The sequence below is a fragment of the Ctenopharyngodon idella genome, chromosome 15, assembly GCF_019924925.1.
Source record: "Ctenopharyngodon idella isolate HZGC_01 chromosome 15, HZGC01, whole genome shotgun sequence".
Lineage (NCBI taxonomy): Eukaryota > Metazoa > Chordata > Actinopteri > Cypriniformes > Xenocyprididae > Ctenopharyngodon > Ctenopharyngodon idella.
In genome coordinates, this window is record NC_067234.1 from 19,538,666 (window position 1) to 19,554,535 (window position 15,870).

Consider the following 15,870-nt stretch of genomic DNA (forward strand, 5'->3'; position numbering starts at 1 on the left):
ACCAAATACATTAACACTGTAATATTCAAAGGGCCCTATAAAATCTGTTTTTTTTTTTTTTTTTCCAAATTCCGTTTTTTGGACTTCATTTTAATGGTTAAATGAAATTTTAGTAATCAAAAAGCATGTCTAATTAATTGAAATAATGAAACATCCAATTTATCAACAATTTTAATAAAAAATTACATTTTTTTAGGGCCCTATGATACACGTTTTATTCTTTCCCCTCAAATTCTGTTTTATTTTTACCAAATTCTGTTTTCTGTTTTAACTTTTCTGGATTTCATTTTAATGGTTTAATTACATTTTTATAATCAAAAAGCATGTCTAATTAATTGAATTCTTAAAAACAACAACATTTATTCATTAAAAAAAAAAAGATTTTTTTTTTTTTTTTTCAAAAAATTCTGTTCTGTATTTACATTTTTCCAGCAATCAAATGAACGCATACCATTTAATATATCTTTTAATCATGAAATTAAACTTTTTTGTCAAACAATGTGCTGCACAACTGCTTTACTGTTAAAATTAAAACACGGAAGAAAAACTGAGATTATTCCTTAAAAAGATTTATTATTAAAATTAATTTATCTAAATTCTGCTGTACAACACTAATATGTTTCTGTCAAGTTAAATCGAACTTTTATTTTGACGGTTTGCCGAGAGCTTTGAGTTTCTCTGTTTATGACGATAGTTTTCTCAAAAGAAGCGGTTAAATGCTGATGAAGTGACTTTCACTAGTCTATATCGCGATTTGATTTAAGTGTACTGACCTGCTTTTTATTCATTCATCAAAAAATTTACAAATTCCGTGACATTCCGCGTTATATACTAAATTCCGTTTTTATGACTGGATTCCGCGATTCCGTCCGTGTTTTCTGCATCGCGGAAATCATAGGGCCCTATATTCATTAACATGCCACAACTACTTTGAGAGTTGACATGATTGATATGTAGTTAGTATTATTTTTTAATGATTAATATTTGAAAAAAAAAAAAAAATAATAATCTAATAAATTCATTAAACAGCTTGCTTTGGGGATTTGTGAATCTGGCCACCGTTCTCCTTGTAAACAATGCAATTCATCTGTGCATGTTATTCTAAAGAACAATAAATGTTTGTATTCATAATCTTTAATCAAATGGTAAAAACTTGCTCTTACTCTGAAACAACTTTTCTTTCCCGCTGAAATCTTTTAGACCGCACAGGTTATGGGATAATATTAACCAATAGCCGAATAGCTACTTCGGCAAACATGCCTTTGGTCTGTCTCCATTCTTACTTTACTTTGTAATTTGTCACATTACAGAAATAAAATGGTTTGTAAATGGCATTTTACGTTGACTTCATCAGTGAAGAATGCCATTTCTTTGCCGCTGCTGGAATCAAAAGGAACAAAAATACTAAACATCCTCCCATCTGCCATTGGTCAGATACAAAGTTAGCCCCACCCCAATTTCACACCATTAGTTGAGCCAACTGATTGTGCCACTGATTACTTTTTCAAGCGGTTTCCTGACAATTTGCAATATCAAGAAGCATAATGTAAAATTCAAGTAAAAAATAGCTGTGCTTGCTCTTACGTTAAAAATAAGGTGGATACATTTAGACCATGAACATGCATTGAGAAATTAAAATGTAAAGGGTCCTTTTTTTAATTTCATTTTTGACTTAAAAAAAAATCTAAATATTACACCACAAAGATCAATTTCGTCAATATTTCCAGAAAATATAAAATAATAAGCATCACAGCTCAATGCGTGCCACATTTTCCCATGCAACTACTACAATGTGGCTACACTAGATGAATTTATTTATTTATTTAGATTGACAAAATTATCAGGAAGGGGATGGAGCTGGATTCAAACCTGCATTCTCCACATGAGCACCACAGCTCTGACTAATGGTTTTTATATTGAGGATTTTTTTGCAGTAGTACCATAGTTTAGCATCTGTTCTCTAAATGTAACATCATAAAATTGTCATTAACAGGGTCGAGATTCAGAGACGGGCTTTTATATATATGAGTCTTAAGCCTGAAAAGCCTCAGCAATTTTATAATGGCACCAATTTCCTCTATTAGTCCTGGAGAGAAGCTTTAATAATTGCGAAGCACACATAATACTCACTTGCAAAAAACACCTTGTAAGATCTACGGCCGACATACTTCAGACAGACAGGTCGTCCTAGTAGGTGTTTTTCCAGACACCTGAGCAGAAACGTATGAGGCGCATTCAAGTTTGTGACAGTAAATTAAGCTCCAGCGACAAAAGCTGAAATCTAAGACTCATGCAAGGAGATTGCGATTAGCTTTCAGTGACTTACGTGAATCATCACAGAAATTGCTACATGTGTAGCGTGAAATGCGGGACACAATGGACGCACTGTTTCTCTCAGCACAAGAGAGGTAACATGAAACTCCATCCTCTCTGGAAAGCGGCTCAAGTGCACATATTAAGGCCTCCTACTTTCACACGAAGCCCCCTCTCGAAAGACCACTTCAAGAGCAGACTTTGCCTGATATGAACAATGAGATCCTCCAGCAAGAACAAGAAAAAAGCCACTATTAAGAGGCAACATCAGGCAGGCCTTTCAGGGAAGAGAAAATAAATCAATATCATACAAAGATGTTCATTAGCAGTGTCTACTAAGTCAGGGACTGAACAACCTCCTGACCTGAAGCATTAAACTTTGGCACATGGGTCAATGACGAACAAAAGTGTCCAAAATGAAGAAAAGGGAAAAATTTAGTTTAAAACACACAAAATAAAAGTATTAAAATTATTTTTTTTATTCAGAAATGCTCATCATAGTAAAGACGTAATGCCTTTGTATATTGAATATTTTAGGTATTTCTTAAAATTAAAAGATCTGGACAAAAAAAAAAAAATATATATGAGCGTCATGTCACTGTCCCACGTAACTATGGCTCTGTTAGTACTAAAAATCTTTGGAAGAATAAAAAAAAAAAAATCTTTAAAAAATCTGGTTTATAACACACGTGCCAAGTTCTTAGAAATGTTTTAGTATTTCTTCTGAAGAACACTAAAAAGTAATAACAAAATATGTTATTGCCTAACTACAAATAAGATTCTCTTTTCAAGACTTTAATTATTTTAATGAACCGTTTTCCTTATTATGAAGACAAGTTGTATAAATCACCCTGATTTGGCCTTCAAAAAATATAAAAAAATAATTTTATTTCAGAAATTTTAGAGTTGCTAAGCCATAATGCATTTTAATGTATTTCTGAAAAATTAATGGATCTGAACAAAAAAATATGAACATTGTCTTTGTACCATTAACTCTATGATTTTGGAAGAAAAGTAAACAAAACAAAAAAGCTTTTATACCTACACTGTAAAAAAGAATTGTTGATTTAACTTAAAAAAATAAGTCACCTGGTTGCCTTAAAGTTGAGTTCATTGAAATTAAAAATTTGAGTTAATACAATGAAGGCGATTGGTTTAATAAACAGAAACTCAAATTATTATGTTATCTGAACCACATTAATTATTGAAGTTTATTTGACAAAAGAAAATGTCGTGAAAACAAATCATGAAAATAATTTTTACAGTGAAGTTCAAAGTTTAAATATCTAGTTTAAAACATGTGCGCCAAGAAAAAATCCTTAAAAAAAAATGTAATCTTTGTATTGTTCCTGAAAATATAGCTTTGGTGTGTTAGCTTAAAAATATATAATACCTAAAGATTATGCCTAATTAATAAAGGTTTTTTTTTGGAATTTCACTCTTTTAACAAAACTTTCTTCACCCTGATTTTTACTTTACCTCCCCCTCAAAACAAAATAAAAATAAATTCATCAATTAAAACATGCTCACCATAGCTGAGTTGTCAAGTCATTGTATGAAATGCATTACATATTTATGAATAAATAAATAATAGATCCAGTCATTGACCCACATAACCATTTGTGCTAAAAATCACATAGACTTACATAGGACTGGTCCCTACGTAGAAACCATCTAGCAATATTCAACTGCAGAGATCTTCAGGCAAACACCCACAACAGGTTTTCATATAGACAAGCAGCATCCACATATTTTTGTGAGAATGTAAAAACTACTTCAGTTTTCTTTGCATCCAAACATCACCACAAAGGTGAGTAAATGCAGGAGGCAACGACCCCGCAGGATTGTGGGAGGCAGATGTTTTAGGCTCCAACACAAAAGGCCCTGGGGTCGAAAAGCCGAGTGTCGACTGTTATCAAAACACAACGGCGTGAAGAGCATTCATCACCTAACTATTCAACCAATTGGCCAACAATGAAAAACAGTTGGTATTAAACACATCCATGTGAATCTTTTTCTTTCCTTAGATGAGTAATAAGGTCATTTACAGGCCATGAGGTGCATTAGCATTGCTCAAACAAAACAGACAATGCCACAGTATACAAGGATAAATGGAGAAAGCTGAAGTCTGACCTCACTCTGGCACAGTACTGCTGCTGATGGCAAATAGCCAGTAATTGATTAATTACCCAGCGTTCAAAGGCGGCATTTTCGTTCGCATGTCAACTGAAGCAAACCCATCATTTGTTTTACCATTTCAACGTTGCAAAACGCTATTTTTCAAAGCGACTTCAGCTTTCAACTTATGATGGCGTGGTGAACTGCATTTGTGGGATTTTTCTAAGGGTAACAAATAACTTCCCAGAGGTAAATTCAATGTATCGCTCAGAGGTTTTTCTTTCAAATCTCATGAGATTTCATTGGAGTTTTTCCAGGTCTCAATTACCCACCTTTTTAATCACCAAAAATTCCAAAATTCCTTTAGGGTATTAAAAATTGCTAAGCTAATAATTAATTCCATGTTATGGCCAATGAGTATAAATGACCGATATTAAAAACCTAAAAAAGATCATTTTAATGCTCTAAGTGAATTTAGGCATCACCACATTATAATGTACTGTATGAAAAATTTATATTCATTTTGAGATTTGCTAAATATTACATTTAAAAGTGTTATTAAACTGTCAAGGTTTTTAAAGATTAACTATAAGTGAGCGTTAGATTAAGTCAAGTAAGGTAATCTAACTGTAAAAAATAAGTTAAGTCAACATGCAAAAATAGGGGAAATGAGCATTAACCAATAATAACAAAATACAGATAAGGTACCAACAATATATTTACATTTATGCATTTGGCAGATGCCCTTTTTTTTCGCAAAGTGACTTACATTGTATCTAGGTACACATTTTCATCAGATTTTGCTTTCCTTGGGAATCGAATCCATGACCTTGGCCTTTCACAAGTTGCAAAAATACGTACCAATACGTACATGTCACTGCAGTTTCCAACAGAAATGAACACTAGAGGCAGTAAAACAGCAAGTGCTTTTAATCGTTTTCATACACCGTTACGACTACAGGGTCAGATTATGGATTAATAAAGACTTGTTTTCACGTCTCCTTGCACAATATTATGTTTTAGCTTGTTTTGATCTCTCATCTTTGAGCTCTTTTACCGTGACTCGTTTTTCCCCCAGATTCGTACCCAAGGCTTCCTCGTCCAACTCCGTATCATCTGAGCTACCGAGCAAGCTTGTTATGTCAGAAAAGTTAACCAAAGTCCAAAATATATTCGTTTACAAATCGTGCACTTTGGTAAAAAGCGTTTTGAAGTCATAACGGCACAATTACGGATGCTTTTTATGTTACATTTGCTTTTTTTGACACTATCGGGTAGGTTTAGGTGTAGTGTTGGTGGTACGTAATTTAAAAAAAAAATAATGGAGCACTACACTTTTAGCGCCACTCACTGGACAAAATTTCAAATCAGAACTGCGGTGATTCGTATAAAAACCAACGTCATAAAAACATACTATATTCCTGTTTATCTGTTCCGGCAAAAAAATGAACATGCTTTTAGCGCCACTCAGTGGACATTTCACATTGAAACTGCAGTGATATGTACGTATTGGTATATATTTTGCGACTCGCGAAAACGTGCCCACAGGTACGTTTTTCTAATGAGATTAGGCTCAGAAAAGCGGAAAAGCAATATATCGTCTATGTCTGGCAGAAACCTTGCATCTCTGTATTTCTTCCTTTTCTTTTCATAAAGCATTACTATTGATCACCCTTTATATCTGTCTGTGGATTTTGCAAATATTTAACCAATGAAAAGGTTTAAAAAGAGCTTGTAACTCGTATCTTTTTTGGTTCCTCAAGCTGTCTGTAAACCTCATAACTCTGCCTCGCCTCAAGCTTGAATGAAGTGCCGCACACCTCTGCTTGTTTGCAATGCAAGGGTAAATAACTGGTTGTTTGAATAAACACAGCATTTCCTTTAGACACTCTATATTTAAAGGCTAATGTTTTATGTATTTGAAGAGCGGAGAAGAGTGTCTTAGTCTAGCATTTGTTGTCGAGCCATAGCTAATAATGTCTTAAATAGCCTGTGCGGAGCACTTAATCTTCTATAACATGATATTTTGGTCAAATGACAGAAAAAACTGAGTGCCCACATAATTACAGTAAACTTTATAACCTGTAAGTTGATGAAAACGTAATGCGATGCACTTACTGCCTCAGATGCAGCCGTTCTAATAATGGACAAAACATGTAGGTCCATAAATTTACTGACTATAAGGCCCCAATATCAGCTTTGACAACAGTGTTCTTTCTGTTTCCTGAAAAGCAGCGGACATACAAGGTTTCTGTCCGACAGCAACAATATGATATTTATGAAGATCTCCAGAGGAAGCGTGAGCTTACTGGGGGCTTTTTCTCTGTAGAAACATCTGAGAAACCAAAGACTTAAGCAATAGTCCCCATGTAATCTCATTGCTGCCAAGGAGAAACAATTGAGATTTTCTTTCCTAGGGGTTTACAAGCAACGCTGCCTCTCTCGATTCTCTGGGAAAAATCAAAACCTTCCTAAAAAAAAGACACTTCTATACAAAATATGGAATTGCAGTTTAATTTTTTTCATTCTTGGAGTAAAATTGCTTGGCAGTCAGCATCCCAGATTGGAGGGAGTATACCTGGAGAAATTGCATGGGAATAGGTGCCCAGACTACGAAGTAGGATCTCTTGAAAGTCATTTGAATGTAAATGTGGCAGCTGTTGTTCCTGATCCCACTTTTAGAATACACAATGTCCAAGCCCACTGGAGTGAAGAAAAAGCTTTTCTTTCCCCCAACACACAGAAAAGCTAGAGTCACATTTCATAAAAACACCCAGCTACACTTCACATTTAAAAAGTAATGCCGCAAAGCCCTGACAGCTGCGTAGCCATACCAACAATGTGTCTCCTTCAATGAGAATTTTCCCAAGATTAACCAAGTTTCACTAAAGAAAAAAAAAGAAGAGAAAATTCCCTCATTCAGCAACTTGCAGCCCTCATTCAGCAAATCTCAACTGCTCAGTTGACCAGTCACCGTTCAGTGATTCTGGAAATGAAGGTGGCTACGGATTTTTTTTTCTCCCCTCTCTTCCAACTTTCAAGTCCAATAAAATGTTGTTATCTTGACAGGCTGCCATTAGCCTTATGTACGATAAATCACAGCATGACAGACTGCAGCTTCGACTAAACATAATGCTGCGGGGCAAGCAAATACGCCCCCTGCACCCTTTGCACTCATCATCGCCATTAATAGCGTTCATGTTGAGAAGGTGAACGGGAAGGCTGCGTTCATAAAGCCCAGCTAATGCACCAACTGTACCGAATGACAGTGATTTATACGCCATCTGAGAGGGACAAAGCAAAGCTCTGGTCATTTGAGCGTGCGGAAATTAGCGGATTCCTCCCAAAACAAGTGACCGTGACAATGAGCTTCATTTACAGTAAGATCTTCTCTTCCTGTCAGAGCAAGGCACCGTTTAAACAAACAGGGGTGGAAAACAATGATGTATTGTTTTGATTGAGGCATTGTAGAGTCGCAAGTAAGACCTTTTTGAGTGCTAATTACCGGATGCCACGGAAGCTGTTGGTTGTTTGTCTTTGCAGGATTTCAGGAGAAGGTGTTATTTCTGGCAATTATCACAATTTTTTTTTTTTTTTTTTAAAAAGCCATGGTAAGGACTTTTGCTTAAATTGCAATTTAAGGCATTTTTATCTCTTGAAGGGTTTTTGAAGGGTATTGATAGAATAGAACTGCAATATATTCTAAACATACAGAAAAAAATACACTTAATATTATATATATGGATCAAGGACATGATGGGTCATTTTTTTGTCCAAAGGCCTTAATAATAAATAATAATAAAAAACAAACATATGACATCCAAAGTATGTAAGGTAGTAAAACTAGATCTCTTTTATTGCATCCAAAATGTTTTAATTAATATTTTGCTACATACAAAAAGGTATTTTAAAGATTTTGAAGTGTCAAAACGTCATTCGGTTTAACCGTCCAAAGGCCAATACAGCCATTTCATTTGTGATTAAAATATCTTAAAATGTAATAAATGTATATATTTTTTATTCTGGCATGATTTTATAACATCATATATCAACATCGTGCAAAATGGTATTAAAATTATGTGTAGAAGTCATTGCTTTGTTATGAGAAAGAATGTCCAGAAAAATGAATTTCATTGATGTCATTCAGAGTAACCAATATAAAGGGACCATTTTGGATCAAGTCATGCGGTCAATATCATGTCACAGGATATGACATCACCTGCAAAAGACCACATGGTCGTGAAGCAAAGTAAATAACTCACTCTTAACTATTTGAAAAATTCATGTTTTCATTCGCTCATACGCATGTCATTCGGTACAACCGCTATAAAACATGGAAAAAGCTGTAATATTTTAAAAAACTTGTACTAAATATAAAATGTTTGATTGTCCTTTTGCTAGCTAGCTAGATATCAGCCTGTTAGCATTGTTTGAAAATATCGTCATTCAGTATAACCAAAAGTGTCATTCGGTAAAACCGAAATTTTGGTTAAACCGAATGACTTTTTTTGGTGACAAATTTTGTCCATCTTGTAAAAAATGACAAAAGCAGTGTTAATTGATTATAAAAACCACATAATCTCATTGTTAACACTTAATAAAACTTCAAAATTAATTATATCTCCATTATATTTTTTTACACTTTTAAAAACCTTATTCGTCAATGACCCATATAAGGAATTAGGCATTTCATACAACAATATTTGAGTTGTTTTGTGCTGCTTTTGCATTGTCCTCAGTGACTGTGTGCAAAAACAAATATACAAAGTAACATGCGATCACATTCAAAAATTAAACATTTGATTCATTTGTGGAAGAAAAAAAAAAAAAAATCCAGTTGGAGACAAATGACTCTTGTATTTATTTATTTTTTAACAAACTATCTCACAAACTGACAAGTGGCCATTAGGACAAATTGGCATTTATGGTAACCATTGCTTTTAATCTTGGTAAATAACGGGGGTGGTGGTATTTACAGCACTATAAACTGACACACAATAAAACCCTAATTGCATTAGCAGTCAGTGAGGGTCACACAACTTTCACATTGATCTCAAATGGACTGAGCACACAGTAGGTCACTGCTATAATGCAGTTTATTGATCTGATTTTGCGTACATGTTTGTTCATAACCACCCCCATGCACCACAATTTATTTCCCCTTACATTCCTTACTACCCAGCAATGTACTTAACTTTAGCTTATGGAAACACTACTACACCGTGTTGTCGAAAGGATCTGGCACAGTATTACAGTGCTGTTCTTCATAATCTGATGACAGATCTCTGCTTTCTGCTTCAGAAAACTAATGCCTTGATGTCAAAAACAAATGTATCTAGGTTGATACTTCTTGGTAGGGTTGTTTATCCCTTTAAAGCTTCCTTTTGAGCCTCTACTGGAGTGTAAACAGCATACACTAAAAACTTACTTTTCGAAGTTGTAAATAAAACAAAGATTATTGGAGTATGTTTTACAAGAAAATACTATTTTCTGTTTTTCTACTTCAAAATTTCACTTTAAATTAAATGCGTTACTTGATGTATCTTTGTAATCATCTGTAAAATTTACTAGCAATTGAAAATTGAAAAAGGTTTTAAAGTAAATCCTACACCAATTTTTTTTTTAGTGTAAGCAACATTTTAACGCATATAATTGGAGGACGATTGGCTGTTTAAAAGAAATTGCAAAAAATAATGACGTTTGTTTTCAACAACACGCTCTTACGGCAACTCGTAAGTTTTAAGTTAAGTTTTGCCGAATTACTATAGAATACATATGAATTTTTGTACAATCTGCTTACACCCCACTGAGGGTTCGATTTAGGGGTGGACCTTCATGCTACTTTTTTGTAAACATTCTACATTTTACGTACTAATTCAAACAAAATCACCAACTTGTAAAACAAACGCTCCAACAACGATTTCAGTTAACCAATGTCAACAACACTTTCGCTTGAGATTGGGTTGGTTTTTAAACAGTTTTCCGCAAGAACACCCCTTATCTGCCATTGGTTGGGCAAACAGATAGCCACGCCCCTAAACTCACACCATTGGTTGAGCCAATGTCACTTTGTTCGGCTGGTTGCTCAAACAAATAGAGCAATATTTTGATAGTAGGAAGCAGGAACCTACAAATGGTTTATTTATTTGGCTGCCTCTGCATTTAATTACAATTACTAATAACCATTAAAAAGGAAAACTGAATAATCGTGGACTTGCTAAAACAGTCTCAAGTCCCAAAAGTAGGCAGATGGTCAAAAAACCAGTCCAATGTTTTGTGTTTTTACTACAGGTGTATCAGATTATATTTCTGAGCTGTGGTTGAGCAGGAAAAATGGCTCACTGCACAAGGGTCTTGTGAAGACAGTGATCAGATGTTTGTAGCACTGCAGGGATAAAAAGACCTGGCAGGGGTGCAATTCTGGGGCTTCTTAATAAAAGGAAGGTGCAATGAGCAACACTTCACACTGTGTGGCCACCTTCCATTGATGTCTACACTCCTTCACAATAGCTCAGCTATGAAGCCTTATTACATGAGAGACTCCACATCCCTACTGGAAGAAGAGTCACTGGGGAGCTCAAGCAATTCATTGGTCTGTTTCCATCATTGTTTCGTCTCATTGCGGTTCCTCAGATGGCTTCAAACAAGTCAGTAGTTTATGAAACCAAACCAAACCCACAGGAAAGAGCTTGGACTATTAGAAAACAGGCATTTTGGTGAATCCATTAGCAAAATATCAATTATGTAATTTTATCCATCATAAAGTCCACATACAAGTTAGTTTTCATAAAGATCACTCTTGAGAAGTAAATGAACATTGCATAATGTAAAAAGAGAAATGATTAGAAGAAGGTAAAAGAGAGAAGAAATTAGCCTGATGTTTTTCTTCATTCTCTTTGTAAGGGTGAACAAAGGGAGAGTTGCCTGAGCTTTTCTTTTCATGGAAATTGCTTGTGTGGACCATCCCAGAGTCCTCATCAACTTGGACCATGACAACCGGGAGAATACAGGGCCGTCCTCGAAAGGTCAAACCCATGGGACCCACCAACTTCAGACTCATTTAGTTCCGCTGAACAACACCTCACGCCACACTACAGAACTTGGGGTCCCTCGAATTTAACCCCATGAAGCTTATTACCTTCACCAGGCACAAAAAACACAGGCTTACAAAAATTTAAGCCATGATAAAGTTTACACGGTAACACATTTCAATAAGGTCTCATTTGTTAATCTTAGTTTATATATTTACTCATCTTTGTTAATGTTAGTTAATAAAAAAATACAATTATCCATTGTTCATGTTAGCTCACAGTGCATTAACTAATGTTAACATAACTTTTAATTTTAAAAATGTATTAGTAAATGTTGAAAATAAACATTAAAATTAATAAATGCTGTAAAAGTATTGTTCATTGTTAGTTCATGTTAACTAATGTAGTTAAAAGGTTAGTTCACCCAAAAATGAAAATTCTGTCATTAATTACTCACCCTCATGTCGTTCCACACCCGTAAGACTTTCGTTTATCTTCCGATCACAAAAGAAGATCTTTTTGATGAAATCTAAGTGCTTTCTGTCCCTCCATTGACAGAATACGCAACTACCACTTTCAAGCCTCAGAAAGGTATCATTAAAGTAATCCATGTGACTCCAGTGGTTTATCCTACATTTTACGAAGCGACGTGAGTGCTTTGTTTTGCGCAAAAAACCCCACAATTTACCAAAAAATATGAATCTCCAACATGCGTTCATGAGAGCACCACGACACATGCGTGTTCTATTGACGCAAGAGTGGACATTGTTGTGTGAACACGTGTTGGAGACTAATATTTTGTAAATTCTGTTTTTTGTGCAAACAAAGCACTTGCGTTGCTTCATAAAATTGAGGTTAAACCACTGGAGACCATGGATTAATTTAATGATGTCTTTACTACCTTTCTGGGACTTGAAAGTGGTAGTTGCGTAGTCTGTCATTGGAAAGACAGAAAGCTCTCAGATTTCATCAGTAAGATCTTCATTTGTGTTTCGAAGATGAACAAAAGTCTTACAGATTTGGAACGACATGAGGGTGAGTAATTAATGACAGAATTTTTGGGTGAACGATCCTTTTAAGGTAGTCTTCAGCTGTACTAAATAGTGCAGAGGGGTCTTTTTTTCATTGGCATAGAAAAAGCTACCTGGTCATATTTTGTTTGAAACAAGCTACATGATGTTAAGAGATGAAACCTTATTGTAAAGTGTTACTTTATCCTGCTGAAGATGAATAACTGATTAAATGTTTATTCATCTGGTATTTTTCCAAGTACAAAAAATCTTTGCTCTTAAGATGCACTTAAAAACTATCCAAAATATCAAACCAACTTCAATTTTCTGAGCAATTCTGCACTTTAACCAAATGCTTGATCATTTTAGTAGATGTATGAAGTCAGTTCTCCACTAGTTCACACAGGTGTTCTAGCAGAGTAACCAAAGGACTAGTTAATCACTTTAACTATGAACGTTTGACAACCACAAAGTGTTCAAATACTATATCTTGTTTTATAATTTAAAACCCAATCAATTTCTTTTGTTAAATAATTGGCTTGAAAGTGTGCTTGTGCCATCTTCCTTCAGAATAAATATCATTTGGCCTGATTTTTTGTTATCTAATGCAATGCCATACCCCTTATTTAAGTGCGTCCAAAGAAATTTTGTGTATCTTTTATGTATATTGTATAAGATGAAACATCTCTTCTATCAATTACTACAGCATTAATTTTTCAACAGCCCTGCTGTTATGAGGAACGCACATGTGTGCTGCTGAATAAAAACAGATTTAAAATCTCAAAGCTTTTTTTTTTCTCTCCAATAAAATTACCATTAAAAAGAAACACACTGGTTGCAGTTCACATTTTAACTACCAGTATTAAAATGCAGCTACCGTAGTACTGGCAGTCCACACATATTCTGCCAAAATTTGCCATTTTTTCCATAAAATACAACAGTATTAGCCATGAATGACCATCACGCAAACCCTCACACCCCAAATAGGAGAGTAGGAGGTAAAATAGCTGTAAATGCCCATTTGCTTCACAGGATCAACGCAGTATCCCACTGCCAGAAAACAACGCTAACAAAACTACCCTAGAAAGTCGAACACTATCTTCTCTATATCCTTAAACTATAGCCATCCATCCATATTACATCCTTATGTGAAGGATCACACAGGAGTGAAACATGCAGCAGTAAGCAGGTACACCCTTGGCCCATTAATATGGGATGGATGTTGAGTTCGAATGCTGGAAAATGCCCAAAATGCCTTAGTTAATGAGAACAAACTTCTATTTAGAAGGTTAAAAGGAGGCTTAAAACACACTGAGATATGAATCATCTATCCTTAAGCAATAATTAATGGTTTTACATGGTAACAGAGTGCAGCCAAGCCCTCTTTACTTTGCACTGCCCTTCCATGCTGCAAGTTTACAAGCTGCTCCATAATAAATAACAGAGGAGGCTGTGCGTAATAGTATCGAGCATCCTCGCGCACAGCCCAAACCAAACGCTCCAGCTGTTTCTGCAACAACACGCACTTTTCTCTGGAACATGCATCTCACTCACCATTGCTGAAGAACAAGGCGTCTATCCAGCGTCTTGGAGGTCGATTTTCCGGAAGGTGTTATGCTCTTAATATCGGTGTCTCATCATCTTGATCTCCCGTTTGGAAAATGAATAGGAGGAAAAAATGTCCAGGGCGCCGCATAGAGAGAGAACGAGAGAGCGCGCGCGTGAGAGAGCAGTGCGCATGAATAAGACGAGCCGTGTGTTTTACTGCGGAGAGCTGGAGGGCGAATAGCGTCCGTGAGCGCTTGCAGTGGAAAGCAGTGCAGCAGGCTGGAGGCTGGAGGGAATGCCGAGGAATGACAAGCGGCTTCCACCATCCACAGTCGGCTCGTACCATGTGTGCGCACGGGAGGGGGGTGTGCGCGTGATAGATCGCGAGCGCTTTTTACGCGGGCTAGTAAATTATGTAAAAATACTACAATAAAAACTTTGTGTTTGATTACATTAAAGCTACCTTACCGTGTACGGTAAATATGATGCTGTGCTTTAAAATTACATCTATTTTTACTGTAAATTAGCTTACAATTTACGTAGAAACATTACGAAAATTTTAATTAACAAGGCAATCGCATTTAAAATGAAGTTTTTTGTAAATGAAAATAATGTATAATTTATGAAGAAATTGTAATTTCTCCAAATCCATGCATGTTTTGTTTGGTTTTTGTTTTGTGTTTGACTTTGACTGGAGGACTTTTATTACACTGTGCCACCTGTTATTCTCAATAAATTTTGCATTAGGCCTATCAAATATATTTAAAAATGTAAAATAGATTGCCGTATTAATGATTCTTGCCCTCAGCAAATACTGCTCATTTAAATGATTTTACTTTTATTTTTTCAGATTTTACTTTTATTTTTTATTTTTTTTTAAAAAAATATGTTTTGTACTCTATTGAGAAATTAAGCATTTGGGTATCGCCAGCTAAGGTTTATTCGAGTTCAATTTGAAAAATGCAAAAAAGTGGTTTGCAAAAATAATGAATATTTAATCAAAATAAATTCAACATATAATTTTAAAGGGCATTATATAATGACAAGTTACTAAGCCATTCGGTGTTTGTTTGTTTGTTTTTTATTGTGAGTTTGACAAAAGAAAGCTAGCCCTTGCAATATTTATGTGAACAATAATAAAATCACACTGGCATACATACAGGCAAGTTAGATTTTTACTAAAAAAAAAAAAAAGTTATGTTCTTTTTCATAAATATAAGGTCAGTGCATGTTGTCACATAGAGTATGTTATACATTTATAAAGTTTATTAATTACAATATTTATTGGCCAAAATAAAAAGAGCCTAATAGCCTAATTTTTTTACTGTTTAAATTTTGCTAAAAGTCTATAATAGACTGTTTAATGGCAGGTACCATTATAACAATTTCAGTGGTGGACAGAAACGAAGTATTTTTTAATTCGTTACTGTACTTAAATCGGTTCACAAATCACATCAACAGTTCATTCGCGAATTGGACTGATCGTATTGCAGCTGTTCTCGAGTCAACAAATCATTGATTCAATGATCCATTCAGAACGACTCTCCAGTGAATGAATTTACAAGTCTGACTGAAAATTAGCCAAGAACTGGGGATCCTCCAGTGCGCGCACGACTGATGGCGAAAAGTAAGTTAGCCTACTAATGCTGAATTTTAGGATTAATTATTGTAACTGAAAATCATATTTAGGTCACAACTGTCAGTTGTTTTTGAACTAAATCTGCTGTAAAGGGCGATCTGTTTAAGCCCACTGAAATGTTTTAATGCGGACACGTCCACGCCAGTGTCTACAGATCGCGATCACGATTCAAACAGATCAAATCACATTTTAAAATAACTTGGCGCTTAAA

The 15,870-nt window shown here is 35.0% G+C and overlaps 1 protein-coding gene across 12 annotated transcripts in view; it reads right to left on the bottom strand.

The window, feature by feature from the left end:
* Positions 1–14,345, bottom strand: part of tenm4 (teneurin transmembrane protein 4) — a 262,005-nt gene extending 247,660 nt beyond the window's left edge. For 9 of the 12 annotated variants that reach the window (XM_051862031.1, XM_051862032.1, XM_051862033.1 and 6 more), the window contains exon 1: positions 14,027–14,344. The gene's annotated coding sequence lies outside the window, so the exon portion shown is untranslated. Of the gene's footprint in view, positions 1–14,026 lie in introns of all 12 variants that reach the window. The other 3 variants (XM_051862025.1, XM_051862022.1, XM_051862034.1) reach the window with 2 other exon arrangements.
* Between the last annotated feature and the right edge of the window lie 1,525 nt (positions 14,346–15,870).